The following is an 8,281-nucleotide window of genomic DNA, read 5'->3' on the forward strand; positions in this document are numbered from 1 at the left end:
ACACACACACACACACACACACACACACACAAAGCCAAAAAACCCCGAGCAAACATAATAGAAAACAAACTCACTGCTGTTGAGTTGGTTCCAACTCAAAGTGTTCCTCCGTTGGGCTTCTGAGGCTATACATCCTAAGAGGACAGTGCCCTCCTTCCTCTCAAGGAGCCACTGGTAGATTCAAACTGCTGAGAGTCAGAGTCTTTTGGTAAGCAGTGCAACACCCTGTGGATTATGTCACATGCTGCTTTGTTGTTGTTAGGTGCTATTGAGTACAACTCATAGCGGCCTTATGAACAACAGATCTGAACCCTGTCCTGTCGTGTGCTATCCTCATCATGTTGTTGTTGTTGTGTTTACCAATGAGTTGGAGCCGACCCAGGGTTGACCCTCCAGTAGGTTTTCAGAAGCAATTAATCGAATGAGAGATTGTCCATCCTTCCCTCATGGAGCAGCTGGTGACTTTGAACTTCAGATCTTCAGGATTGCAGTGCAGCTTCTTACCACTAGGCCACCAGAACTCCATCCTTGTGTTTCTAAGGTATCTCTCTCTTCATTGTTAATTCCTGCACATACAAATTTTAACTTAAGTGCTAGGAAAATAGATAACAAACATTACGTTCTAAAAAGTAATTAAACCATAAAATGGCTCTGTTTCTAGATTCTCTTCAGAAACCAGTCCCTTGCATAATGGGTCCTGGCTGATAAAGCAAGGTACAGAAGGCATTTCTCTGGAATTTAACTGATGGCAGGGCTTCTACTCAGATGCTGGTGTATAGAAGCAGGTGTACAGATGTGCGTTTTAGGGTTCAGATCTATTGCTCATAAGGTTGTTATGAGTTATAATTGACTCAATGGTGCCTAACAACAACTTGTGTGTGTGTGTGTGTGTGTGTGTGTGTGTGTGTGTGTGTGTAAAATGCATATGTATGTACATGTATACATTTATGAACATTCACAATATAAATATGTAAATATATATGAATAGTCATAAACATAAATATATATATGAACTTTCATAATATAAATATATGTATATACATAAACATACATACCAAAAATATGTAAATACATTTTATGAACGTTCATAAATATATATATGCAAGTAAGAGGGAGAGGATGCAGTCTGAGTGGTTTTGATTTTTTAATTATTATAATTTATTAATTTTATTATTTTGTGTGTGTACCGTCAAATCAAATCTGACTGGTACAGGAGGAGATTGCCCCTCCTTCTCCAGCGGAGAATCTGGTGGATTTGAACTGCATACATCTGGGATTGCAGTGCAGCTTCTTTCCACTGGGCCACCAGAGCTCCAAGGCTTTTGCTTTAAAAAAATACATACATATATACAACTGTATTCCCATACACAAACATCGCACACACACATACACCAGTTGCTGTTGTGAGGTGCCATTGCGTCAACCACAACTCATAGTGATGCTACCTATGAGCAATAGATCGGAACCCTAAACCACACATCTGAACACCTGCATCTATGCACCTGCATCTGACAAGAAGCCTCGCTATCAGTTACATTTTTAAAAAAATCCCTTCTGTGCCTTGCTTTATCAGCCAGGACCCACGTGCAAGGGAAGGATCGGAGTGGTCTCTGAAGAGAACCTAGAAGCAGAGCTGTTTTAGGGTTTTGTTACTTCTTTTCTCAAAATATTATTGGTCCCTAATATCCTATCACTTAGGGTTATGTTAAAATTTGTATGTGCAGGAATTAACAGTGCAGAGAAATGTCTCAGAAACACTAAAATGTTGGCCAGCTTTGCATCTGGCATAGGTGAATAAACTACCAAATGAATGCCCAGCAACAAAGGACTGTATTCCTCTAATATCTTTTCTTACTTATGCCTCTCCTCAACTTGCTGTTGATTCAAAACCCGCTCATAGCTGATCCTCCAGTGGGTTTTTGAGAAGCTGTAAATTGCACAAGAAGAGATTTCCTATCTTCCTTTCTTTGAGCAATTGGTGGATTTGAAACAGCAAAGAGGCATCACCTTTGAGTCAGCAGCAAAACTCCCTCGCTCATGCCTCATAGCACTCAGTGAATGGGATCAACGTCCTGGGGAACCTCAGGGCCAGTCTTTTTTATTCTCTAAACTTTATTAGCATTGGAAATGCCACTATTTCAAAGGGGCTTCAAACAGGACTTTGAACAGAAATGAACTGGTTCAAAGCCCTGATTTCAAAGGCAGTAGCTTCCTTTTTAATTTTTGAACCATAGCTTCACAAAGTTCTTGGTGCTTTTCAGACTAGGATATTCTCAGAATTCTGTTCTTTCTCCAAGTACCTGAGCGAATGCTTAGCTCACCTGTACATCATTTTGATTTGGTAATAAATGTACTACTCAAGGTATGCATTTTAAGTACAGCTTTAGCTATAGCCCTCAAATCTCAATATATTTGTTATTGTCCAACACTATTTGCATTTAAGTATTATTCTTTAAACAGGGACTATTATCAGACAAATGTCTGCTTTGTTTTAAGGCTACGCCTTTGTTGCTGTTAAGGATAAGTTCACCATGACATATCAACCCTATCAACAACAGGTGGGAACCTTGCTTTAGCCTGCACCCTCCTCATGAGCTCTGTTACACTCAAGCCTGTTGTTATAGTCACTCTGTCAATCCACCTAAGTGAGGATCTTCCTCTCCTCCTCTAATTCTCCACCTTTCTGAACCTGATTTTTACCTCCGCAGAGATCGTCCCCTCCTGAAAATATGCCAGAAATATGTAAGACAGCGTTTCACCATTTTTGCCTCTAAGGAGCACTCTGTTTGCTATTCCTCCAAATTTAGATTTGTTTGCTCTTTTGTCAGGTCATGATATATTCAGTACTCCAACACCACATTTCAAAAGTGTTGAATATTCTTCGGTCGTTCAGATGTTGAGGAAGCAAATGAAAACATGGAGGTCACTGGAGTGTGTGCCACTGCTGTGACTCCAAGGCCTACCCCCTCTGGGAGTCCACCTGGGGCAAGTGTGGCTACCCTGCCAAATGCAAGAGAAAGTATAACTGGAGTGCCAAGGCTAAAAGACGAAACGCCACTGGCACTGGTCGTATGAGGCACCTAAAGATCGTTTAAAGGAACAACACTTAAACCCAAGTGGGCAGCTGTTGCAGCATCTAGTTAATCTTAAGAAATCCACTGTCTAGTTCTGCAATAAATTTCTGGTATTATAATAAAAATTTTTAAAAAACCCAAATAAACAAAAAACATCATGGCTTGGATCAAATGCACCTTAGTCTTTAAATTGGCATACCAGTTTGGGTAGGTCCCTGACAGCACATTTCTCCAGCACAACATGTCTTTAGATTTCTTGACTGCTTTTTCAATGTCTGTTTGTAACTAATAATTTCTTTGCATTGTGGTAAAAAAAAAAACTCTGTAACACCCACTATATTAAGTATCCTCTACAATTGCAGTCTTGAAAGACGATAGCTTTCTATATCCAAACTTAATGATTTACAATATTTTTTCCTTTTTTCTTCTTAAAAGCAGAAAACTTTTTTATTGAAAGAGTAAAAGCTTGATTCTTGTTCCTTTGTGCATTGTTTCTTCTCTCTGTAAGATCTGATGCTCCTAAATTTATCTATATAATTAAATATCTCTATATATTTAAGGTAAAATTTATCCTAAATTTTACCTTAAATATATCTTGAGTAAGGATTAAGGGTTTTTTTGCTTTTGTTTTGTGCATTGTTTCTTCTCTCTGTAAGATCTGATGCTCCTAAATTTATCTATATAATTAAATATCTCTATGTATTTAAGGTAAAATTTATCCTAAATTTTACCTTAAATATATCTTGAGTAAGGATTAAGGGTTTTTTTGCTTTTGTTTTCCCTATATTGTCCAACAACCTAACCCCTAAATGTGAGATCTCACATCTATCTTTTTTTTTTTTAGGAAACATATGTTTTTATCGAGAAAAACTGAAAATTATATGTACACACTCTATTTTACACTTCAGAGACATTTGAAAGTGATTCTTTGGCTACAAAGGAAAGCTCATTAAAATATAAGCCAATTAAAATTATCCTTTAAAAATTAAAGTTTGCACAAAAACTCCCAAAACTTAAATGTGTACAACTTTAAGTTCACATTTTACATTTTTTTTAAATTTAGGTTGTTTATTTTTCATTTCAATGAACATCTACAGAGATTTTGGAATTCCATTCATTCATTGTTGCACCCTTCTCCCCGCACAAACCCCTCCCCTCACATCTATCTTTAACTCTTGAAAATTATCAGTCACTGTGGATATTGAAAGGAACCCTGACATCATAGTAAAAAACCTGATGGAAGGTCTCTGAGTCATAATAGACTCAAGAGCAGTAGGTTTTGGTTTTAGTTTAAGGGGTACTGGTAGAATCCATGGTAGAACTCCTCTTCCGTGTCAGAAACCCAGATTTGATTCCCAGTCAATGTGCCTCATATACAACTGCCATGCATCAGTAGAGACTAGCATGTTGCTACAATGCTGAGCTCCGTTTTAACATAGTCCATAGACTAAAATAGATGGGGGCGCTGGTGGCATAGTCCATACAGCTTTGTCACTAACCCAAAGACTGCACTTCTCTGCTAGGTAGACTCTTTTTGTGCAGTGTATGGGTCCAGGAAACCCTGTCAGGTTCTTTGTTTTTTGGAAAAAAAATGCCTGGAAATCTACTTAGAAAAATCAACCAGTGAACACTCATATTGCTGCAGTCTGATCCACAGCAGCTAACATTTCTTTATATACTTCCTTCCTCCCTTTATTCACTATAGATTCTGACACTACTGCTTCTATCCTCTATTTCTTAGGGTTGTTGGGAGTTTTTTTAATGGTTTTCCTCTTTTTTAAAAATTCCTTTCTAATCCTTTTGAGACACTTTTAGTCCTGTCTTCAAACTCATTGATTTGTTCTTCAGCTTTTCCCATCATGCTGTTCCACCCATCTGTTGAGCATTCTATATCAGCTGTCAGAGGTTTGCAAGCCCAGTATTTCCAGCTGGTACTATTGCCTGTTTCTGCTTCTGGATCTTCTCTTATTCTCTTGGAGATATCTATAAAGTGTACTTTAAATTTTTGCTCACTTGATTCTCCACATATCTAACCCATCTAGTATAGTTTGTTCAACTTGTTAAACCATTTTCTTCTAACAATTATTCTCACTAGACATCTTGGTACCTTTCCCTGGAAGTCTTCATTTTTGATAAGGCTGTGTCATCTGCATTTCACAAATTATTAATGAGTCTTCCATCAATCTTGATGCTATGCTCATCTTCTTCTTACAGTCTAGTTTCTGAACTTTCTTGCCCTGAGATTCCTCCTCCATATCTATCAACTACTTTTATTCAACCCACACCCCATAATTTCAAATTAAGCCGCTACTGTACCTTTTTACCTCCAGTCTTCACTTTCTTCCAACCCCATTCTATTTAAAATGCAAGCAAAAAGATATTTCTAGAGTAAAATTTCATGCCTTAAGTGTATCCTGTTGTTGAGCACTGTCAACAACAGTTGAGACCAACCCAAAGCTGACCCTTTGAGGGTTTTCAAAGGCAGTAAATCACACAGGAGGAGATTGCCCATCCTTCTCCCATGAAGCAACTAGTGGCTTTGAAGCACATGCCTTTGGGTTTGCAGTGCAGCTTCTTACTAGGCCACCAGAGCTCCTTTAGTACCCAGGGGCATCAAAATCAAAACCTCTTAGCCTGGTTTTTAGCCTTGTTAGACGCTGACACCCTTATTTCTGTAAAGCCTTGAATCTTTTTCACGACGTTATCTCTCAAGGATTAGATAAACTAAGGTTATTCAGCTTCCACCTCCATGGAACCTTCCCTATGCCACACCTACACTTGGCTGCCAGCTTTCATAGGAGATGCCTCTCTCATGTACCTCGGATTGCATTTTTCTAGTTCTTCAAGCACTGTTTTGGGCCCTCTTCCTTACAGAGTTAGAAATTCTTTGTTTTTTCCTTCTATATTTCCAGCAATTCATACAGTTTTCAGGCCTTAGATATTTCTTTAGAAATGTTGGATGGATGAACAAATGAATGTGCTACTACTATGGGTAAAACTTGTCTCGAGTATGTTAGATTCTGGTTAGTTCTTGGTCTTAGATTGGCTAGTTTCAGATACTGTCAACTAGAGCAACAAAGTGACTTGAAACTACATCACCTGAATTTAAGGAAATGGAGAGTGAGACAGAAGGCTAGTATTTACTTGGTAGCTCTTAAGGCTTCTTAGTAACATTATTTTTAATGTTACCTAATTAAATCTCCATAAGACAAGCATTCCTCAACCTGTACAAAGGTAATGAAGGTTGAAACAAAATAAATATTACTTCCAATTTGGTTTTTTTTTTTTAAGGTTGTGATTTTAGTGAAAGATTACAAAGAGATTAGTTTTTCATTCATTCATCTATACACATTTTTTCTCCCTCCTGCTCTATGTAATGCATTTGTAATGTTCTGTTCCAGATGTTAATTATAATACACCTAAAGACTAATCGTCCATGCCTTTCAGACTGTCCTTCCCATAACCTATTCCAGTGCAGTGTCATTATCTATCCATTCTCTCCCTCACCCTTAACCATTCTATTTTTATAACAGTATTCTTATGTACCATCTGGTCTTTTGCAACTGAGTTAATTTGCCCAGCATAATGTCTTCCAGACTATGTTGCATAGTATTTTATGAGTTCAATGCTTTTCCGTGCTGCATAATGTTCCATTGTGTGAACACACCAGTTTCTCTATCCATTGGTTTATTACTTTTGTTTTTGTGGATACAGAATAAGGATAAGCATGAGGATACTAAGTAACTGAGGCTACAAAATAAGTGGAAAAGTTCAAATTTAAACACAGGCTTGTCTGATTCCAGAACTCCTACTATATCCTCTGCTCTCCAGGTGAGGGTGAAAGTTGGAATACAAAGAGAAGAAATATAGAGGGATGAACTTACTGAGATGATCTTGGTCAAAGATCTCAAAAACATGGACAAGAATAATGGGAATGTTGAAACAAATGTAGATTTTTAAAAGATCCTAGAGGAAGACTCTCAATGAATGCTTTGACATCACGACTGGGCTAAACACAGTGCAGTTTGTGAGGATGGTGCAGGATTAGATACTAGTCAATTTACTGTATATAGGATTGCTATAAGGCAATGTCAACTGTTGTTGTTGTTATTATTATGTGCCATCAAGTCAACTCCAACTCATAGCTACCCTATACGTACAACAGCTCTGAACCCTGCTCTATTCTGAGCCAATTTCTTTGTCTCTGACATATCTACTCCCATTACCCCAGTCACTGAGTCAATCTATCTCATCCAGGGTCTTTCTCTTTTACCCTGTCCCTCCACCCTGCCAAGCATGATGTCCCTCTCCAAGGACTGGTCCCTCCTGGGAACATGCCCAAAGTATGTGAGCCACTTCAAAAATCTTTGCTTCCAATGAGTAGGTAACATGTCCAGTTGTGTATAGAGAGGGGGAAATGAGGTGTCTTCTGAGGCATCTAGATGAATAAAAGTATCATTTCAAAGATATTTGTTTTCCATGAACTTGAAGTCAGATCTCTCTACAAGGAAGAACTTTCTAACAATAACAAAGAGGCTGCTGGCAGGAGAAGAGGGAGAGAGCTACCAGCTCACTGCCCCAAGCAGGGATGGGGAGAATGAGGACAGATATTAATAAAGTAGGTGATTGCACCACAAGGCCTCCACAGCCATCTCTTTTCCCACAAGTCTGAGGTTTGGGTTTTCTGGAATAAGTGTGGAGTGGCTAACACAAACAATGCTCTTTCTTCAGCTTTCCTCAATCCACACAAAGGTAACAAGGATAAAATCAGAATGAAGACTGAAAAGATTACAGATTACTCAATGTCATTGATTCAAATTTTGAGGTACTTATCAGTGAATCTGGCTGTCACTCCGTTTCCCGTCACAGCCTTTCCTAGCACTAATGATAAACCTTGTGTTGTCTAGCTTTCTTTGCTTGGAAGGAAGTACATGTACTTCTATATTAATTTGATCCAGTAGTACTTTATATGTAAAAATTATTTGGTTAAAATGGAATTTTTGCCAATGTATTTAGGGTGGTTGGTTTCTTTAAATAATCAATGTGCTCTCCTTTACTGTTTTGACCTTTGATGATGTTGAGGGATCCACAGACAATCTAAGGTTTCTCGGGTCCCCTCCTCAATTTTTTCAATAACATTATGTGGCAAGTGAATTTCTAGGGAGTTGGTCCTCCGCTGAAAATTATCAAAAACGTTAATTTCTAGA

This window comes from Elephantulus edwardii, unplaced genomic scaffold (assembly GCF_000299155.1).
Source record: "Elephantulus edwardii isolate Elephantulus edwardi_28Jun2011 unplaced genomic scaffold, EleEdw1.0 scaffold00096, whole genome shotgun sequence".
Classification (NCBI taxonomy): Eukaryota; Metazoa; Chordata; class Mammalia; order Macroscelidea; family Macroscelididae; genus Elephantulus; species Elephantulus edwardii.